The sequence below is a fragment of the Stegodyphus dumicola genome, chromosome 7, assembly GCF_044657685.1.
Source record: "Stegodyphus dumicola isolate Sdum_Otavi_A_Nest chromosome 7, ASM4465768v1".
NCBI classification, from domain to species: domain Eukaryota; kingdom Metazoa; phylum Arthropoda; class Arachnida; order Araneae; family Eresidae; genus Stegodyphus; species Stegodyphus dumicola.
In genome coordinates, this window is record NC_140774.1 from 118,364,325 (window position 1) to 118,387,493 (window position 23,169).

Below are 23,169 nucleotides of genomic sequence, written 5' to 3' on the forward strand. Positions count from 1 at the left end.
TCCTCGTGCTATTTTAATCAGTGTCTTTAGTAAGTGCTATACCAGTGTCTGACGCTACAATAATCAACGCCTTACGCTACAATAATTAGCGCCTTACGCTATCTAACTGATCGGCCCACATGCACGAACTCATCATTCATCTTTCAAGGTGTACCAGAATTTATGTATTGCAGAACTGCCCGACATTAACCTTGTGCTCCAGCCTTCATGTGACTTCATGTACTCCAATTTTCTTTTTTATGCTTTAAGTGAAAATGTGTATATGCCTGTTTTATGTGTTCTCTGTTTATGTATTTTACGCTTTGTGATTTGTGTATTATTTATGTGTATCTATGTGTATGTCTTATTGTATTTTTACTTTAACTATTTACCATCTGTAACACTACAACTTACCTCCTCAATCTAGATTACAATCCTACTAATGGCCTTGGAAGGCCATGTACTTCCCTTTCACAACCTCAATAATCTCCTGGTGCAGCATAGGGGACTCCAGGGAGCTATTGCTGTAGTTAGAAGGGGGCGTGGGACACATACCTGTTTACATCTGTTAGACACCAAGCATCACCGTCTTCCGTAACCTACCTACGTAGCAATTTTTCTCGGCCATGACTAACAAGTAATTGCTTTCAAAATTATATCAACATACCAACAAAAATTATAACATCTCTTATAGCTGGCAGGATTCAAACTTACGCGGGTAAATATCCCAAGAGATTTGGTGTCTTCCCTAGTCAAGCTCTCATTTACTATCAAGTTATATGTAACGAACTAAATTATCATCACACAGACATTTATGTACGTAATAACTTGGAAGAGCTGGTGGCGTCGAAGACGCATAAAGAAGGAGATATTCGCAGACGTGGTGTTGGTGTATTTAATTATGGCAAAGCACACGAGGGCTATCTGCCTAAGGGGAGGGATGCCTTTCGTGGAGGACTTTCTAAGGGAAACTGGCTCGTATACACGTTACACATATTCGCAGACGTGAGTGAATTCCATTACTTCCTTTTTATTCATGATTGCGACACATTTCACATTAATCCTATATGCACAACACAATTCTGAAAGCTTAGCACATATTAACATAATAAATGACAGACAGAAGCGAGCAGTTTGATGCAAGCAAGCGACAAAGTACCAACGCATTCAGAAGAAATATGGGAAAGTGTCAAAAGGTTTCAGTTCTCAATTGAAATCTTATTCAGTGATTGGCTAAAAAGTATCTGCATTGCAGCGCTATGTAAGATCTCATGATGCGGATTAATTTTGAAATGGCGCAGTTTAGACTCATATATTATAAACAGTTGCACATTTTAGGACAGAAAGGGGAAATATTCAAACTAAAATAAAGAATAAAAGGGGCTATTGCCAAATACAATTAGAAGTCGGACCTTCATATTTTTATCTTCCTTACACACACATATATATATGTTATATGATAGATTAGAATTTTTAGCAGGTCAATTTTCTTTTCATAAAGCTTAACGTATCATTAGGTTTGCCGCCATCTTCTTTTTAATTTTATTTTAATTTGTCCTTTAGTGTTATCAAAAAATCTGATGTGTACACCACATGACTTGTACCGAATATAAAATTATACGCATTTTTTCTTGCATTATTGGATTAAATTAAATCTACTTCGCCGACAGCGCATGAAACACAATAGAATAAATGCATTCTTTAACATTCACTCAGTATTTGTTTACCATAGCGACATTCTGGTGCTAGATTTACTTAACAGTATTACATTTCGTTCATATTATAACTCATAATGCACAAAATTTATATCATTTAAAGAATAGAATTATCTAATCGTTGCCACGTGTTCTATTCAAATACTATAATAAAGCTAGAATGATCTATAAAAGAAATTAAGCAAACAAAACAAAAAAGAAACAGTTTTTCACGGACGATTGAGTATTTTTCATTCAATTAATTCAGTTCTCACTTCGCGAGAAGGCAAAAATACATAAAAACTCAAAATAATATTAAAAATAAATAAAATAAACTAAAATAAACTAAAATAATTCAAAATAAACTCAAAATAATATCATAATTTACTTCATAATTTTTAATATAGATATTTATAAATTTTAATATAGATATTTCAGAAAGGATTAAGCATGATTTAATTGGCAATAATAAATGAAGGCGTTATCTTTGTTGTTGCGAAGCTAAGTTACTCTAGATTGGCAACAAATCCACTAGTCTGCTGTTTCAAATGTAAACAATTAATGGCCGCCGTCAAAAGAAAAGGCTTTAGCGGCACTTAAACAACTTATTTTTGTGTGCAATATTTTTAGAATTATCAAAATTGTTGATAATTCTAAAAATATTGCACACATATTTACTAAAGGCATAAAAACCTTAACCGGAAGATAAAAACAACATAATTCAATCATTTTTAAAGCAAAATAATGTACAATTTACAAACATATAAGAGTAAAGAAACTGAGATCACTGAGCCGGGTAACAGAGTGGATATATATATAAATATATTTATATACGTTTGGTGCGGTCGATTGCAACCAAAATACGAGGTGCACATCTACATGTTATAGCAGTCCTATATACAAAATTTCGACGTTCTGAGGCTACTCGTTTTTGAATTGTGCGAGATACGTACATACGTACGTACGTACCCACGTACGCACGTACGTACATACGTTCGTACAGACGCCACGAAAAATTCTCTTCAGAATTCATTTTAAAGCAGTTTAATAATTTTTTTTTTTTTTTTTTTTTTTTTTTTTTTTTGGAGGAAACGAGTTTTTTATTCTGTCCTTACGTACAGATATCACGCAAAAACATCATGAAATTGCATTCGATAGCGGTCAAAATTGATATTTTCATAGAAATATGCTGCCTGAAACTTTTCGCGATTACAATCTTCCTTTTTACTTCGTACAAGGAAGTAAAAAGTACAGAAATATCCAAAATTGTCGGTGACAAAAAGGACAGTCAATAAAATTTCTACTTACATATACCAGCATTTAGGTCATTTGTATTTCCCAAATGCTTTCGCTTCACTTTAAAAGCAAAAGGTAGAATCGAAATCACAGTTACGCTCACAACAAATAAAATTCGTTTTAAAATTAACTACATTGTCATAATCACTGAGGCACACTAACAGAATTTATTTTCTTTTCTTATAGCTTTTAGTACATAAAAATTTGGCTTTTTGAAACTAGAAATTCTGAAATGTAAGCCAGTAAACATGCTAAAGGTGATGAAGCGATTTACAATATACCTGATTATGCATATTTATATGTAGTACATACATACATATATCCAAATTTGAAGCATAGAAATATGAATTGAATTTGTAGCTGGATAAATTAGTATATTAAATAAATCATTGTCTAACACAGTCCAAGTTAAACCTTAAATGTATAACTTTTTAGTTAACTAAAATATATATTCAAATACCCTTTTAAAATATAGATTACTGAATGCATTGTATGTAATAACACGTCACAACTTTAATATACTTTTGCCTAAAAAATATGCTTCTTAATTTACAGTATTAGAGGAAAATAAATAAGCATACTATCCTATACTCAGAAATAACTTTTGTTTTTAAATAGCAGTACTTTTTTAATACGGAAATTCGCATAGCTTTAGTATTATTGGTACTATACTCTGGACATAAGAAATGTGATGAAAAAGAGCCGATTTTTTTTTTTTTTTTTTTTTTTTTTTTTTTTTTTTCAATGGTTAGATAGAAACCGCGGTTAGGCGGAACGCAACTGATTATTCTATATATCGAAGTGAGTAGCGTTAAAATTCGTCTTTCATTAATTTATAGTAACAGTGCAGAAGTTTATAAAAATTACAAATCATATTATAAATCACTTGAATTTGACATACTATAAATTACGTAAATTAAAGGTATTATAAAAGGATAAAATTAATTATTAAGAAGTATTTGTACTTACTTCAAATCACCCAATTACACTCATGTCCATAAATTAGGGATAATGCAAAATCAGCCAAAGGAAGAGTTAGAAGCAAAGCAAATTTGACTTATTTGTAAAGCTTATATATTAAAAAAAAAGGTAAAGAGCAAAAAAAGATGCTATATGTTTGATATTATTAAAAAAATTAGCGATTTTTTCTCCCTGGAGCAAATTACAAAAAAAAAAAAAAAAAAAAAAAAAAGCTATTTACAAAAAACCTATATTACATGGTTGGTATGATTGTTAATACATTGTATGTCTCCCAGACGATGCAATACAGACCGTACAACGCCTAGGCATGCTGAGTATCAAATTATCGATCTGATCTTGGGGGATATTACATCACTCAAAAAGCAATGCTCTCCGAAGTTCCGGTAGACATGTAGGAGGAGTTTGACGGGCTGCAACTCGTCGGACAAGCATGTCCCACACGTACTCTACTGGATTCAAGTCCGGCGAGAATGCTGGCCAGTCCATACGGGTGATATCCTCCGATTGAAGGCATTCGCTTACGATGTTTGCACGGTGAGGACGGGCGTTGTCATCCATAAACACAAATTGTCGCCCATGGCGCCCCGAAACAAACGTACATGTTGTTCCAGAGTGATGTCCCGATAGATTTGGCTTGTCATGGTTCCAATTTGAACATGCAGGTCAGTTCTGCAACCCAGAATAATTCCACCCCAAACAAGCACTCCTGCACCACCGTAACGGTGTCGTTCAATTATGTTTTCTTCGTGGTAACGGGTACCTGGAGCTCTCCATATGAAAGTCCGGCGAGAATCAGACTGCAAGCTAAACCTGGACTCGTCGGAAAACATCACACAAGCCCACTGTTGCGGTGTCCACAATGCATGCTCTCTACTCAAGGCTAACCGCAGGCGACAGTGAGTTGCAGTAAGCGGAATGCATCTGACAGGTCTACGAGCATATAGACCAATCTGCCCTAAGCGTCTGTACACGGTCTGCCTTGAAATTGGCGTACCAGTGGCTGAAGAGAGCTGACGAGACAGGTCTGAAGCTGTGCTCCGACTGTTTCTTTTGGCAGTAACTGCCAAATACCGGTCCTCATTCGGCGTTGTAACGCTGGGGCGACCTTTGCTGTAACATCTACTCACATTACCATCATCTTGGAATCGTTGCCAAAGCCTGGAGATGACACTCTGGGCAGTTCCAAGTTCGTCTGATTCTCCAGTTGGGTACGCCCACATTCCAGATGGCCGATAATTCTACCCCGTAAAAAATCATCCGAATGCGTCCTTTGTGTCATAACTATTCGGTTATTGCACTGAAATGCTTATAAAGCGCCTGCGAACAATTTTCCTTCTTTGCTTGTATTCCTTATATATCACTCTCTTACACTCTCGTCATTGTGACGTACCATCGGTGTCATCTGGTTACTTCCTGAAATTTGCATATGCTTCTTGAAGATGTGTGTAGTGATTTTACAGGTGATATATTTATTTGAGAGTTCGATTTCCGCGTGACTCCGAATTATCCTTAATTTATGAACATGAGTGCAGTTAAGTAATACATATATTTAATCTGCACTTCTGTATCTATTGCATTAAGGTTGTTGTTATTGTTGTTCACTTTTCTGACGTAGTGAGCCCAAGCCCACAAAATTCCTCATAGAAAGGAGCGCTAGATTACGCCTGCCGTGGGCAACAGCCTTGAGCAGCATTCAGGTGATAGTGCGATTTAGCTTAGTTCCGATCCCAATTTGGATGGAGAGCACCCCCGGGGGAGCACCATTCCGAGGGTCTCCCAAACCTTTCCCCTTCCACCAAACCGCACGAGAGGACTTTCGGCTCGCCGCCATATTAAGAGTGCGCCATGAACATCCATGCCTTCTCCGGGATTCGAACCCGGGCCTTTCGGCACGGCAGTCAGCGACAGTAACCACTATACATTGCTATTGCATTAATTACTATAGCCGATCCTTTCTGTAACGAACGTCTTCAAGGAACTTAAAATTTGGTTGGCTATATTCGTTCTGATAAAGAAAAAATCGATAATCTCACAAAACAGTGTAAAGTTTGATATAGGAATCATTCCCCCAAAAAATAAAGTGATGATATCTCCCAAGAGAAGTTAATAATAACTCTAATTAAAAATCATATTAAGGGTTATTTAAAATTATTATTATGTACAAACACCGAATTTCGTTTTTTGTTTTGTTTTACTATATGTTAATAGTTTTACACGATTTCAAAGGAACCGATAAGCATACAAAATTTCCACTTCCTAAAAGATGAATTTGTCTGTATAACCTCAAGCTCATAAGAACCTTTTCAATACTTCTTTTTTATATGAACAGCAAATATTTCGAAACTTCCAGCCTACCATCAGCCTTCAGCAAAACACTGACTGATATTTCAATCAAAACTTGAGTGAATACACAATACGATCTCCTAAGGTATTTATTGTATGAGTTGGTTTTCCAAGAACTGTTGCAACACCTGCTTCGTGTAGCCTTTGTTTAGAACACAGAAAAAAATGGGGGGGGAGGGCGGAGATAAAAGAATAGTAACGGAAAATGTTTTTCTAGTCTAATCATTGACGAATTTAAAGTATTGACTACCAACGGGCTCTAAGTACCGTCGTTTTTTCACAGTGCGAGAAACATACATACAATCATGCAGATTCGTCATTATTTAACTTCTTTTAATATAATACAGGGCGATAATATTTGGTGGCAACAATTTAAAAAGTGATTCGCCGTTTATAGTGAAACGCCACAAAATGCCATTTTGAGACTAATAGCCCTTCTGGGCTACCTCTCCTTTGGGCTAAAAAGGACAAAAACAGCATATCTTTACAATTTCCGATTTTCTTTTAAAACTAGCCGCTCGAGCTGCGTACCGCCTCAAAGATTTATCATAAAATGGAAAAGTATATAGTGATTTTAATAAATCCAGCTAGTTTCGTTTCATAAAAAATGTTTAATGTTTCTAATTAAACATCACATGATTTAATGCATTTTTATTTAAATCAATCAGATTAGAAAGTAGAAAAATATTTTTAAGAACTGCGGTTTATTGCCTTTGAATCACTTAGATACAGAAAAATTAAATTTGAAAACTGAATGTCTTACGCTTTACTGAATGGCTATCCGCTGGCTCGTTGAGATAATAAATATTCTATTTAAGCAACACATTGCTTTCAAGTAAATCTGCGGATTAAAACTGAAAGATAAATTTCTCACATTTTTTCGGATGGTAACAGAATGGCAGGGTGAAGATAAAAATACTTTAATTAAAACAGTGTTGCCAAATCTCGCTTTCGAATCACTGAATTTCTTAAACAAAAATTCGTTAAATTTGTACAAAATATGAAATAAATAAAAAAAATTAATTAAAAATTCGGGCTCTAAGCGCCTTCCTTTTTCCATAGTGCCAGAAGCATACATACATACAAATACACAGGTTCTTTATTATTTGATTTTTCAAAAAAAAAAAAAGTAAATAATATTTCTCGAGAGCATTTGGTAGCAACAATTTGAAAAGTGATTCAGATTCAAAAGTTATACAGACAAAAAAGTGAGTTTCGAGATTAATAGCACCTCTGCTAATACTAGTAATAGTTAAATAAGACTAATAAAACATTTTTTTCGAAACTTCTGTTCATATTCTCAGTATAAGTGTTATCTACAAGTCATTTATGTGCAATTATTTGTAGTGTTATTATGTTGCAAGTTCGATGAAGAACACCATTCTTCAAAAAAGAAAAAAAGGGTTGATGTAAGGGGAGAAAACTGGGAAATCCCTGGTACAAAAGTTAGTGATTTTTTCAGTTAAAAACTGCAGAAATTCTGAATACAGGTTTGCAAAATGCAAAATATGCATACAGATGCATACTCATTTCCTCGGTAAGTCAAAATTATCGATAAATTTCTTTTTATCCGATTCTTATATATTTACAGGTCGTATAAAATAATATTAAGCGCACTGGACGCGACCAAAACATTCGTTCGTTAGAAACCGGGTTCTTTAGAGCGTATGTTTCAAAAACTTTGATGATATTTTACTAGTTTGGTTTGTTGCATGTAATCAAGACTTGCATTTAAAGAAAAAAATTGATTTGTATTAAGATAGGGTAGGAATAGAGAAAATCTTGATGTCGTCTCAGTTTCTAAAAATGCCAAAAACAGGTTGTCGATAAATTATTCATAGATTTCTGAACAATATAGCAAATGGAGTTTAACTTTACCTTCCTTGCTTTTAATATTTGATCATGACGTCAAGATAAAACTGCATTAACTGCTAAACTGGTTTCTGTTCATTTAAATTTAACTCATTTCTAATACAGCAATTCAAAGATCAGAAATTCAGCGACACTGCCATTTAATTTTGGAATAATCATACCGATGATATTTCGAAAACGATTTCGTGTACGCCCCTCCGTTCCCTACCCCAGCGCTTGCTCTCCCATTCTCGAAAACGATCTTTAGCATAATAAGTCATCTCCCCTCTGCATTCTACTGACATTTCTCGAAATCATTCGATTCTCTTTTGTTCTCATTTCCGCGGTAATTTCTTCGCCTGAAGAACAAAATGAAACGAACGCGAAACAGATGAAACAATGAGTGAAACAGGAAAGGGAATTATTTTTTAATTTATTTTAATGCACATTTCTACAAAAAGCATATATAAGAAAATAAAATGTCAACAAAATACACATAAAGAAAAAAGAATATAATAATAATAATAATAATGGGAGAAGCGAATATCTCCCAACCGCGAACATTTCATGTCGGTTTCTTTAATGGTTTCTTTTCGACATCCCTCACAGTCCGAAACAGATTCGGGATTTAAATAGAGTGGGAGAAGTAGGAGGCGGGATATTAATTCCTTCACTTGTCCACTTTATCCATTACCCACTTTATACTGATTTCCGTTCGAATCATTAAAAAGACAGTTAAACGGAGAAAAAAATGGAACAAAAGAGGAAGATTTTGTTAAAACTTCCATAAAACGACTTATTTCCAAGCTTTTAAGAATTGAATTGAAGTTTTTCCTTCTTTCCCATGAGCATTCGTGGGTTGGACACAAAACATTGTTCGTAATTAATGGATTTAAATGAGTGGAATAATGAGCTCCAATCCCCCTTACACCATCCCCACACTTTTCCTCTTTCGAATGCCGTGAGAAGCGGTAGCGACGCTAACCACTTGTTCTGATAAGGAAAAAAAAGATGTGAAAGAAATAAATCTAACCGACATGAGACAAATTTATATTTTTTATTAATTATCTGCGATTTTTTAATCATGCACAGCGCTAGAATCCGTTAAGTAGAGAAGACCCATAAACCAATGAAAAATTTGCAATATTAATCATTATGCTAATATTTCAAATGTATTTTTATAAATGACATATCTTTGCAAACAGAAGAACAAAATTTCATAAAGTGACAAAGATATATTAGCATATTTTTGTGCAGCGTATAATCTTTGTACGCAGTAGAAGTGTACGCAGCAGACTTTTATTCAAACTAAATACGATAGACAAACTTCAGATAATGCATTTATGAATAAAGATCGAACTCACATTCGCAAACAATGGGAATGGTTTCTTTTACACACATGAGTTTCGATAAAATAGTAATATTTTTAATATATTTTGTACATTATGTCCTTCAAATTTTTCTTTTAAACACTGTATTTTCATTTAAATTATACAAAAGAAAGAATATATATTTTAATTCGTAAGGTTTTTATTATTATTTTGCATAAGCAAATAATTATTTTATAATTTAGATCTTTACTGTCACTTCTCTTTCCGTTTCCTTACTACAATTCAAATTAGATTGAGTATTTAAGCTGTTGTTGTTAGAATGTAAGACACAGCGTGTTTCTGCCGGTGCGCGTGCACGTTATGTTTCTTTCAGCTCTGATAGCCTGAATTATTCGTCTTTGCATTATTGCTGCCGAATATTTGAATACTTAAGCCAGTTAGACTTGTGAGCCAAGTTGCTGTTAAATTAATTGTATAGTCTATCAGCCTATTTAAGTTTTAAATTGATTGACTGTATGCTACTAAGAAAAGTATGTAAATTAAAAATGTTTATATACTAATTTAAAACATGTTGCCGCCGCAGAGAACCACAAAACATGATTTGCAGTATGTGCCGCTTAATATGATCACGTTTGTTCACCACAATTTTGATAACATTAAATGAGAAAAAAGCGTCTTTCGGAATACCAATGGAATTTAACTAATTTAATATAAATATAGCTACAAGCATACAAACAATTTCAAATCATTTCAATTAGGGAAAAGTGATTAATGATGGATTATCTGCAGTTGTTTCGGACTCGAATCTGGACTTCTCGCATACGCGCTGAGTGTGCTCATATACCCTTAATCTTAACACTCAGAAAGCTTGTCTCAGCACTTGCAGAAAAAAAGCCCATTTCATCATCTTCATTTTCCGAATGTTCACCACATGAGGCATAGATGGACGGGGACGGTGGGTTCCCTCTAGCTATCGATTTGTGGATTTCGAATTCTAACCACAAATTCGATTAAACCAGAATGCACTGTAAATTTATTATATAAAATGCACTAAACATATAAATAAACAAATGAAGATAATGCATACATTACAAAAAATAGAACCAACCCAAATTATAAACAAAACAAACACAACAATATTCATGCATTTAAATTACGTTATTATCAGTTTCCATGATTTGGTTGAAAATTAACATTGCTATAGTTTAAATGCATGAGTATAAAAAGACGCAAATTTTTCAAAATATGAATTTTGAATATCTTGAATAGAATTTATGCAAATTAAAGCTTGAATTTTAATAATACCGACAAATAAAACTTCGGAAGGTAAATCAAAGGAAATGTGTTGTCAAATAAATAAATGAAAAAATTCTGATATTGCGCCATTTTGTTCAAAGAACAGAAACGATTTTAGGTAGCACGTAGAGTGATTTTGAAATAGGCTAAGCATGAGTTTTTTCTTACATCTACTGTCATTTTCTCATTTCAGATAAAATAACTTTTTTTCTTTTGTAACATAGCGCAGCAATCTCAAAAGAAACTTGATTGTAAGAGGCAAAATTTACTTAAACTCTCCCAAAAAAAATTATGTTAAATATTTTTTTCTGGAATTCCAAGGATTATAACAATCTCATTTTTTTTCCTGTAAATTTTATGAATAAGGCAGAAAAGTGAATTCCCTTCATACTGTTTTCAATAATTTTACACTTTCTCGCAAAACTGATATTTTGCCAGATTGCATAAATCAATGTCATCGTTACTTCTCAACCCATGTAATTCATACAGTCCGTTACCATGCGTCATGCCAAAAGTCATGACACGTACCGTTCATCACTTGAGGGCAAAAAATTTAAATCATGACAGTCACCCACGCTAGTAAACGATCTATTTCTCAAGAACACGAAAGCGAAATACAGGGCAACTTCCATACCAAATGAAAACATGGGACGAGCTTATTCCTCGTATTTCACTGCCAAATCCTCCATCTCTTTGAATGGATAAGAGTATTAAACTGCTTCTTTAGGTTTTGTATCTTAATAATCTTGGTAATTCTGCAGCGTCTAGAGGTGCCATATATTACGTTAAAAGTGTCTAAACTGACCTTCTGAGTTATAAAAAATACCAAGAAAAAGTTCTTGCACAATTAAGGTCTTAATTTTTAAATGATTATGATATATGACTTGTTCTGTGAGTTCATCAAAAAAATTTTATGTGCACAGAGTATAAATCGGCTTATCTTATTCTAATGTCTAATTTGCTGACAAAGTACCCCATTTTTATATGTCTGCCAATTAAAACAATATTTTTTTAATTGAAAACTCTTATTACTTTTGTCTTTTTTCCCGAAGTGTTTACACATATTAAACATCAAAAGCTAAAATGTTTTATCATGTATATTTTATGACATCATTTGGTAAAAGAAATTTATATACCGTCGCTGTTATTGCAGTAGTTTGCATATGAATAAAGTGTCTGCAATATTAACCCGAAATAACAGAAAAGGGCAACAGAAAAGTACCAACGAAAAGGCGTTAAGTCGAATTCGCGTTGATCGGGTCTAACTTAGCCCTTCGTTTAATTTTGGTCAAATAGGCCCAAGAGCTGAAAAGCGTTTGTTTAGAAGAAAAGTATGTAATAAAGAATGTAATTTTCACATACAATGAATACAACATAGTAATTAAAATAAAATGCGCTGCATAAAAAAACAGTTATTTTGATGCCAATGGCTTAATTCAAAATTTGACAAATTTCTCTGATGATTCAATTCATAATTTCAGAGATAGAAAGAAATAAAGAGTACTAAACTCACTTTTTTCTTTTTTCTGTACCAAAAAATAAACAGTGACTGCACTATGATTATAAATGTGTAGCAGTTCCTTGTCTGTAACTTAAATGCATTAACTGAAGACGAATGTGGAATTTTAGAGTATTTATAATAAACTATCATGCTTTGGTGCATAATACTTGGTTATTTTGTAATAGATAGCTGGTTTCATATGTGACAAAGTGGTTTAAGACCGCTGAATAATGGTAGTTCGACTTCGCCTGTGTTCAAACGCAGGCGAAAATGATGGTTTTTCCCATGTGTTATGTGAATACGAGGTCAGCTTTCCTCAAAAAATTCTCCACGAAAGCATCCCTCCTTTAAGGCAGATAGCCTCCATGGCTTAGCTGTATTCATATAATCTAATCTAATATAGAGGCAGAGTAATGTTTTACTTATCCTCCTCTTTTACTAAATTATTGATAGTTATCGAATGCAAAATAATGCATTTAACTAATCCATATATAAATGTGGAGAATAAAATCAGGAAAATAAGGAACAGCGTAAATTCGAATTCGTGTATTTCTGGATAATGAAAGTGTTACAGTATTTGTACTACAATATTTTTAAGTTTAGTGATTCGACAGAAAATGAACATCGTCTGCAGTGCGCACTGCTTAGGATGAATATCAATATATGGACTCATATTTTGACATATTTATCGCTATTTAGTAAAGGTAAAATGCCCAGAAGCTATAAAAAGCGCGATTCTGTCGAAATTAAAAGTCCGCGATTCTGTTAAAATGATTGTCGCAGTGCAAAAACGGGCATCGCAATTTGATTAAAACACTAATAAACCTCTTTTGTTCTCTTGCGTCTGTAATTATTTGGTACTTACGTATTATCGTCGACCGTCAAACTGTCACCAAGCAGCACGAGTTATCGTCTGATATGGATAAGAACGATTTAGAAACACACTTACGACATTTGCGCTTGCGTCCGATGAAACCCCAATTAATTATCGATAACCACTTTTGTTTTTATGAATAAAGTTATACAGTAGCTGTTACTGTTGTATTTTTCCTTTCATTTAAAAATAGTTATAAAAATTTGGGATCTCCCTTCTACAGAGCTGCAAGCAGTAGATTATTTTCAAAGTTTTGGGATCCTAACATAAGCAAAGGCCTGTATATGTGATACGGACGCGATATAGTCAGCAGAATATGGCTGAGGAAACAGTATAGAGCTTCCGGGTAAATTAAGATAGCCTAATAAAATAGTAGATATCGAAGAAAAGCCTTCTTACAAAACATGAAAAGAAAGAGGGTCAAGTTCTTTCAGAATTCTGCAGGAATGACTGGCGAATCTTTGTAAAAATTTCTTCCAACTTTCATGGTTCGATGGTAGCTTGCTTCAACGGTCCTCGGGATAATACGTAAGTAAAATTTTTTTTTTTTACTTTACATTGATCTATTTATGTATTACACACAACTTACTGCAGTAACAAAGATAACATAACTTAAACATTCACAATATTCGATATTCTACATCAAGTGTTTCGCTTAGCCTTTCAAACTATAACAAAACCCTAAAATGCCTTTCAATACATTTAAGGGAACAAAAAAAAAAAAAAAAAAAAAAAGAAAGAAAAAGAAAAAGAAAAGAAAAAGAAAAAAAGTGCACATATAAGTGAAGTGCAGCACATTATTCAAAGAGCCACTGTAATACAATTTATGTTAACATAGTTAAAGCTAAATGAAAAAAAGTGTTCTCAGAAATATTAAATAGAATCTGAAAAATAAAGCAGCATTTTTTTTAATCTCTGTTAATTTCAATATATCAACAAACAATTTACGGTCTTGCACTTAACAACATAACAATTCACTCAATAAACATGATGAAGTCAGAAATGTCTTTTAAGCGACAAAACATTACTCTAATCCATCATGCGAGTTGTCGACTGCAAGCCATGCACATATTGCCTAATAAATCCCTTAAGTGCAACTGACACAGGAGTTGCGTGCACATCTGACACATGACTGCCACACTTCAAGAACCGCTTTTCAGTACAAATTTTGGTGTAATGCTACTTAAAAGGTCGGAAAGAAATGGTTAAGCCGACTAAGCCCTTACGATTTGTTAAAAGGATTTTATCAGTAAGAAGTCTCGAAAAATTGATTGGAGGAGAGGGAAATCTTTTAAGAAATAAATACTAGAAATAGAATATATTTCGGTGCTGTACATAACTTTGCTTTGTAACTTATTACGCGTAGAAATGCCTTGAAGTTTAACGTCTCTCCTATTTCTCCTTTTTTTCTTTTTGATAAAATATTTTTTTGCTATGAAGTAAAGTGAACTCTTTCATGGCAACCTCTCAAAGAAGACCCTTTCTACTTTAGTCTGTTACCTTTAAATAGGCACTTTAAAGTTACTCCGACCCTCCCCTCATCTACGATTCTAAACGTAGGTAGTCATTATCGTATAAAGGGAAATAAGGAATTAAAAAAAAAGAAAATTAGAAATTTCGATCTTTCTTTCCGCAGCGGTCGTTGCCATGGTAATGAGTCATGGTTTGGGGGGGGGAGAAATGACCTTGAAATGCATATTTTAAAGTAACGGACTATAGTGACCAGTATTTCGGAGAATGAAAATAAACATCAGTATTTTAATTATTTTGTATTCTCTAAGAAGATTACTCTCTAACCCGACAGAGACCATCCATTCCATTTGGACTCGTGGGCACCAAAGCATTTTAATTTCGGTATCGACGTAAAATATTTCTAAGTAGTATGCAAACTAAGAAATGAAAATATAAATAGAAAAACTATTTTTATTTGCGTCTGAAGTTTAAATTTTAACCTTATCTAAATCATAAGAACTGATTGACTTCAGACTTAAACTTACGAATATTCGATGCGATTCTAAATGCTATATTATATTTTTTAAATATTTAAACTAATTTGCAATTAGTCAAAAAAGCAAACTTAGACTAGGGTAAATTTTGAATAAAACTGTACTGACGGTCAGACACAGGTTATTCTTCTTCAGGAAGAAATAAAGTTTTTTTGGAAATTCTTTGTAATTTTATTTTCAAAATATTATTTTTTTCTTCGTGAAGAATTTATATCTTATAAATACCATGGAGTATTTAAAAAACAGCCCTGCTCTATATCAGTACAGCATACTGAGATTGCACGTACGGAATTCTTTAATCCAACTTAGATCTGTGTTGCAAAATAAAATCTAGCAGTCGCCAGGAGGCAAGATCACTCAGCACTGCTAGTTCGACTCGGTTTTAAACATCCCACCTCCAAATGAGTTGGCTGCGTCAGAGGTTTCGTTTTCCTCTTGTATGATTTGAAACGACATTTGGTATGACTTGAAAATTTCTCTACAAAGACAGCATTTTCTTCACTAGACACCTGTTTTGCCATTGTCTAAATCCGACCGACTGCCTGTAATGCAAAGCATAACTTTGAATAAAAATGAATAAAAAATTGCACAGGTCACGAAACGAAAGTACATTTGTGATTCAAACGTGGTAAAAAGAATTTTGAAAGAATATTACGAACCTGCTGCATAGACTGAAAATTATAAGCACGTTGATATACACATCTTCGATAAAAATATTAAGAAGCTGCATAGACTGGGAAATGAAAACATAAGTTTGTCCAAAGCATCACATACCTTTCAGTAAGAATTGGACATAGGACTCGAAAAGGAACGCATAGCTTTAAATCCAAACTTTAGCGTAATCCTTGATTAAAAGGTACTACGAAACTCCCAAGACTGGAAATTGGACTCATATTTTTGATCCGTACTAATGCACATCTTTGAAAGAAAACACAGCACGAAATTGCACAGGTCAGTAAATAAATGTTAAGCTCATAAAAAGTTGCCTGAATTGATGAAATGTTTCGTAAAGTTTATGTTCCTCGAAGGAGAACATACAACAAAGCAAAAAGTATAATTACAGAAGAATTTCGAATTTTGGATGGAAATTCCTAGTATTTGATGCAGTGATAAGCTATCTTATATAAACTGAGAAATGAATCTCTTTTTGGAATCTGAGGAATGAGTTCTTCAACAAAATATTTGCCCCCAAGTTCCAGAACTTCACCGCGCGAAACGGCAACGTTTTTTCAGGTTGGCCCGTCATGAATCATGCTCTCCCTGCAAGGGTTAAAAATACCAGTCTCTTTATTTATCCTTGCAAGAGAAGCACAAATAAACGAGAAGGAAGCTTTCTTAATAACCGACTAATTCCCGTGTTTTTGCGCCATTTTTCACCGCAGCCTCTTAGAGAAAGGAAGAGAGAACTATCTTGCAAAAAGGCACTTGAGACAGGAAATCCCGGGATTTCGAGAAGTATCGCTGACTGCGCGAAAAATACGACGAAAAGTGTTTATCGAATGAAGCGGTGAAAAACAAACGCGTCGACAGTTTCGAGCCGATTTTCTTCACTACCCCCCAAGCACACACCTCCTCCTCAAAGAGATGCTATGATGTCTGAGGCATTAAATTCTTCGCCAGATGCGGCAAAATTGTTTTCTTATGAAAGCTGTCACGTCAGCGATTAAGGAACCCTCTGATATGATACCTGGGATTTAAAGTTTACTTGCTTTTTTGAGTCGAAAATTATAAAGTATATGCTTTCGATGGTGTTTATGCAACCGGAAATATGAAGTAATAATGCCGTAAATAATACCATCTGTCAAAGTGTGCATATCGTAAATTAGGAAAAAACTGCCAAGATCACAGAGTACCTCAGGGTACTGCTAAAATTATCTCAATAAAACTCGAGCACGGTTTTGAGTGCAAGGAGTACAATCATTCACACCTGGATGTTACTTCATCTTTAGGTAAAGAAAAGCTGAATGATCCCCCCAAGAGTTTTTTCATGTAGCCCAAAAGCTCGTTAAAATATGTTCCTAGGTACTGAATGAAACAGAATTAGAGATGGATCATTTCAGTTCACACTACATGGAAATAGAGGTATACTTATGTAAGAATAAATGACAGAACATCATACTAGTGACCAACTTGCACAAAAGCGCCGATACCCTTATAAGTCGGCTAGTTTTCGAAAGGACAGAGACCTGACATGCATAAAAGTCCCTGGACGTTTAGTAAACCAATATCTAACATTAAAGCCTAAGGTAACCTTGGCGAAGGTCTTGGAACTTTATGCCCAGCATTACTGGAACCTGTATCTGCATATTGCAAAAATAATTTTCATCCATTTTTCTAATTAGTGTAGCAAATTAAAACGCTATATCCTTCGCGACTTGCCAGCATAAAGGTGCTCGCGTCTTTATGAAGGTTACTATTTTCAAGTTCAAAACTGATCTATGTAAAGGCTCGTGTACTTTTATAACCAAGGCGTTTCTATCTTTAAAAACAAGTGCCTAACTGCATAAAGATACTGACACCTTTACTATAGGGCACGTTATGAAGCGCTTTCGGTTAGAATTTTTATACAGTCATAGTTAATTATACGCGATTAAAACATTAGGCAAAAAAGCAACCTTAATTTGATTTAGATTTTGAATAAAACTTTATCGATTGTTAGGGCATTCAGATTCCTCTACTTCAGGAGTAAAAAACAGTTTTCCAAAAATGGGAGAAGCGAAAATCCAGTTATATGGGTTAGATAAAAGTAATGGCAACGCGTCAATAATCCTGAAAAAGCTTTATTACCACAGCTGCAAGCAATCTCTCAATATAATCGTCTCTCACGTTTATCACCTTCTGTGATGATGCTGAAAAGGGTCGTATACCATCAGCACGTCCACTTCTGTTGATGTTCTACAGAGATAGCCCTAAGGCACAAATGACAACTTCTCTGCTGCAATGGATTCCTCACAGTACTTTCTTCATTTTGGCAAGAAATTATAGTCACGCGAATTCATATCGGGTAAACATGGCGAGAATTCCCGTACATCTAAATTGCCACCGTCACAGGAGATACATGATAACGCTCGCAATATGGCGCTGCGTAGTGTTACGAAGGATGATGGTACTCGTCACATGAATCACGTCTAGCATTCAGCAGAAAGCAATAACACGTGTTGAAGACAAATCTTATTAACCTTCGTAACAATGCACGATGCCAAATTGCCAGTGCTGTCGTAGATATCCTGCAGTGGTGGCTTGGATGTACTGGAATTCCCGCTGTACTTATCCGATGTGAATCCATGTGGCTATGATCTATTGCTCCTTTACAATTGCCTTAGGACGGTCTCAGTGCAGCATCAAAAGAATTTCCCGCTGTACTTACCCGATGTGAATCCATGTGGCAATGATCTCTTGCTCCTTTACTCTTGCCTTAGGACGGTCTCAGTGCAGCATCAAAAGAATGCGTGTTGATGGTAAACCATCAGTACATTCACTTCCTTTGATGCTTCCAGTAACGTCGTTCAAAAAGAGTGGTGAGGCGGGCGATTACGTTGAGGGATTTATGATCAGAATTGCTGATGCGTTGTGAATTTTTTTAGCAACCTATGTAGATTAATTATATCTAAATAAAAAGCAATGTCTCATTTGATACGATCAATTAACGTCTGTGAAATGTCAAGTTACATGAATTCAAGTTAATCGTGTATGTATAAAGAATCTCTACAAATAAAATACAATAATTCATCATCCAACTATTGCTTACCATCCTCTTCAGTATTTATGTTTAACTACTTAGGCAAAATTAAAGGAAATAAAACGATGTACCATCGCTCTCAACCCAAAAAATATTCCTTTTTATTTTCTGTGCAATAAATAATTTATGACGTTTCTTTCCTGGCAAAAAAACTATCTAAAATAGTTTGAATATTCTTTTATGTTCCCCATGCATTTTATTGAAGCAGCTCAGTGTTTTGATTTTGTTTAAGTTCATCAATATTCAAACAAAGACTATGAATTCTTTCCATATTTGGACATAAGTTCAAATTTTATGACTTAAAAGTCTTTTGAGTTATCAAGGCCTTCAGCAGCGCGAAAGATTTTTCTCTGACTTCATTTCACGTATGGAATATTTTAGAGAAAATTCGTTATCGTTAAATTCATGTGCGCGCTGTTAATTGATGTTAAAAACATAAATGTTGAATTCTCTGCTTTTCGAATTCAGCAACGCCCTCTACAAATCTGTTTCATTGAAATCTAATTCACATCTAATAGCTATGGTAGTCTGCCGGTAGCATTCACCATTTTAAGTTGCACAATGAAGCAAAGGTTCTTTCTCATGCAGCTCATATTCACTGATACCATTTGCTCCCACAGTTCTCGAATATTTTTACCTGCACTTAGTACGTCCCTCCCTTCCTTCTAGAACTGGCAATTAAAAATAGGTTATCACTAATAGTATATTGTATTATTCGTTTCAAAAGCCACTTTCAGGTACTGCTTCTAAAGGTTGCAAAAACTCCAGGATCCATAAGCTACAAAAAGAGCGTAGCATATCAGGAGGTTAAAAACACAATATTAAAATTCTAATACCAAATACAGATACCAAAAGGATAATCAGAAGTGCTTGTGGTGTCTGCTGCTAATTTCACGAAGGTATTCTAACAGGTGCTTCAAATCTAGCATATAAATCGAATAATATACATTGTCTTTTTACAACAACGGAAATATGTTATTCGAATCTGTGAACTGGGGATTTCTCTATATAAGTTATGTTTTATTACAGATAGTGATTTAAATTAGAACTGAATAATTAAAAAAATAGGATATGTAGTTGCTTTAAGAAAATAAGTGTGGAATTTAATGAAGTATAATAAGGTTATTGGTTAAGTAACTTGGCATAAATACAAAAGAAAAAGCTATTACGTATAATAGAAATATACTAAAGAAAATTTGCGTCTGAAGTTTTAATAGCACAGTTATTAGAAATCGCTGAAATAACTAGTTATTTCCTGTGGGTCAAAATAGAATAAAAAATTTCCAAAGGACGCGGTTATAGTAAGAACATAACAAATGAAAAGTAATCTTGAATAAACTACAGGTAACCATCACAATATTATTCCTTTAAAAGAAACCTTCACTCTAATAACTAATAAGATATATTCTTTTCTGCTTACCTGTAACTTAAAACTTTCTCTTTCTTCTTGCTTTCTGTGTTACTCCCTAGGCCTCAAATTATCCATAAATAATGACAGAGGATGAATGTGTAGCTGGCTCAACGAAATTGTAGACTGAATGTCAATCCGCATTTGCTTTGCTGTGACAGGTCGAAGCTTGTCTAAGGCTGACTTCAAGTTCACCCGTTAGAAGGAAGAAGTTCGGCGAGACCTTCGCTGGTAGTTTGCGAGATACTCTTTGTTAGTATGACGTAAACAATCACTTCTAAAGAATCCCTTCTAAAGTAAAGGAGATCTTATTCTCTAAACGCGCCGACGAAAGGGGAAAATAAGAGAATTTTTTTTTTTTTTTTTTTTAAATTTTCAGAGTCTGGTTCTAAAAAATAGGGGGAGAATACATCAGGGAGATATACAGTATATTTGAATGATTAATTAAATAACTGCTACCATCTATAAAACTAGTTATTTCAACGAATTTCAAGAATTTATAACAATTATAACTTTGCTATTCAAATATCAGACGGAAATTGTGTCCGTAACAGAAGAATATGAAGTTTAAGAGCAATGAAATGAAATATATTCATTCCTATGTACTCTGAAAGCTCGCTTTGTTGTTTTCAAATTTACCTTTAACAAAATTAAAGCATTTCTTCAAAATGCATTTGTCGTGCAAGAGTTAGTACACCAAATCATGCATTTGAAAATTAAATGTCCGATACCGTGAGAGGAACAGTAAATTTTTCAAGATTTAACTCAGCCTAATTTACTGGTATCTCTACAAACCTTGTGTTTATCTGAGCAAAGCGAGGAATCGTCATATTGTGCTCGTCTAGGTGCCGTGAATTCTCGCTAATAAGTTTTACAACATAAAAGCTGTGAGGATATATCACATTACTTTTTAAAATATGATCATTTTTGCTCATTACATTAAAGATAAAAAAAGCTATCTAATTTTTTAAACGAAAAAGGTCATATTAATAAACTATTATTTTAAATAACATAATTATAAAAATATTTTTATTTGATTAGGTTATATACGTTTTATTTCTAATCTTAGCTAAATTAAATCTATTCATATGAGCTATCTATTCGGAAAAAAAAATCCGAAATAACTTTTCCCGCTATCACCCGAGTAGGCAGGATTGTATCACATGTGGAAATTAATTGAACTATCCTGCTCCAACAAAGGCGAAATTTCTATAAAAGCAGGCTTTAGTAATAACAATTAATGATGTTTCCTACAAGTGCATTGCAAAAATACTGAACTATTTACAATTCTACGTAAAAAAATAATAAAAAATTGGAAAAGCAACAACTAAAATAGATGTTTTGAAACAATTAAGAAAGCTCATTGAGAATAAATTCTCAAGTTTCCACTATGTGCACAATAATAATGCAAAACATTTAGAAGTACAACAAAGAAAAAATTATCCCTCAAGCTACTTTTGAACCAAGAATGTTCCTATCCCTGATCAGTTCTAAGTCATGCATCAATTAAAACGCTTTCCCCTAACATTACTTAAAAATCACACATGAATGTTTATAATAATAAAAAAATCAATATTTTCATTATTAGATACTATCTTTATTTTTTAAAAGTAAGACCATATCGATATTCCTTGAATCGTTTGTTGCTATACAAAGGTTTTATATTTATTTCTGGTTGCTACAAAATTTCTATAGATAATACAGTATACAGTATATTTCCAAATGGCTTTCTCTGAAATTCTAGTAAACACGTTACACGTTCAGTTGAATGACAAAGTCGATTGATTTTTCCTTTTTTTGATGATAGAGTTGCTATTTCTACTTTGAATAACAAAAGGCGGAAATACAGTACCGCGAAAGACCATAACATTATGGGGAGGCTCAATAGACCACTCCTGACATTAAAAAGAATCAATCAGTATTTCGCTGAAGTTTCTGAATATTTAAATGAAAAAACATTATACAAACAGATCGTTAATTACAGAATCTATTCACATTAAATGCCGCAAATGTAAACCTTCTGACATTTTCCTGTGAACAGATCCTTTCAGATTTAGATACAACCTATGCATAATAGATAATAACTGTTGCGTACATTAATACATTCGTTGATGGGGAAAATCTGCTGACTAAAAATATTTTAGCTTTGGTTTCATTTTTAAACTAACGCTAAATTTTTCGATATATTTGTGGTTTCTTGAAAGCATGCGTGAACAGTTTAAATACTAAGTATTTTACATTCTAAACAACTGGATATTTGATATGACTCAGCGGCAGATGAACTTAATGTATTCTTACGTGTTAACACAGGCTAAGAAAAATTGTATGCAATACTACCGGAAAACGATACGTCCAAAAATAAGTAGTTCTTTAGCTACTGAAATTCAAATGACATAGCACTTCTCGTAACTATGATAACGATTGCTGCACCAAATAGTCCAGTCCTCTAATTTGCTAAAATCGTCATTTGCACTTCTGTAGTGGAAGAAGAAGGTTCTACTCGTATATTTAAATCTTCGAAACTTAGCTTGCAAATTTATGAATATTACGCTGATTCTTGTTGCTTTAGCACCTCCAATAATCAATATTTAGAGAGTTATTTTAACTGAAAGGGGTAAAACTACTTGAGAAAATTAAAGTTATCAAGTTTAAGTCTTTCATTACCGTAAACTGTGATCAAACGCTTGATAGGCGACTTATGTTTGAAATCACAACAGGGTCAAAAGGAGGATGTATAGAACCCTTTCGTAACTCGAAATAAAGTTAACAGATGGCACCAACTCGTGATTACAGAAGCCAATATTTTTGGCTTTAAATCAAAGACAATGGATAAACTTAAATTTGATAATGTTTAAAAACAGCCTAACGGT

General features: G+C 33.7%; 1 protein-coding gene across 1 annotated transcript in view; it reads right to left on the reverse strand.

Annotated features, from left to right (window-relative positions):
• The window catches only part of LOC118192897 (netrin receptor UNC5C-like), a 606,963-nt gene that overhangs the window by 414,491 nt on the left and 169,303 nt on the right, over positions 1-23,169 (reverse strand). The window lies entirely within an intron of this gene.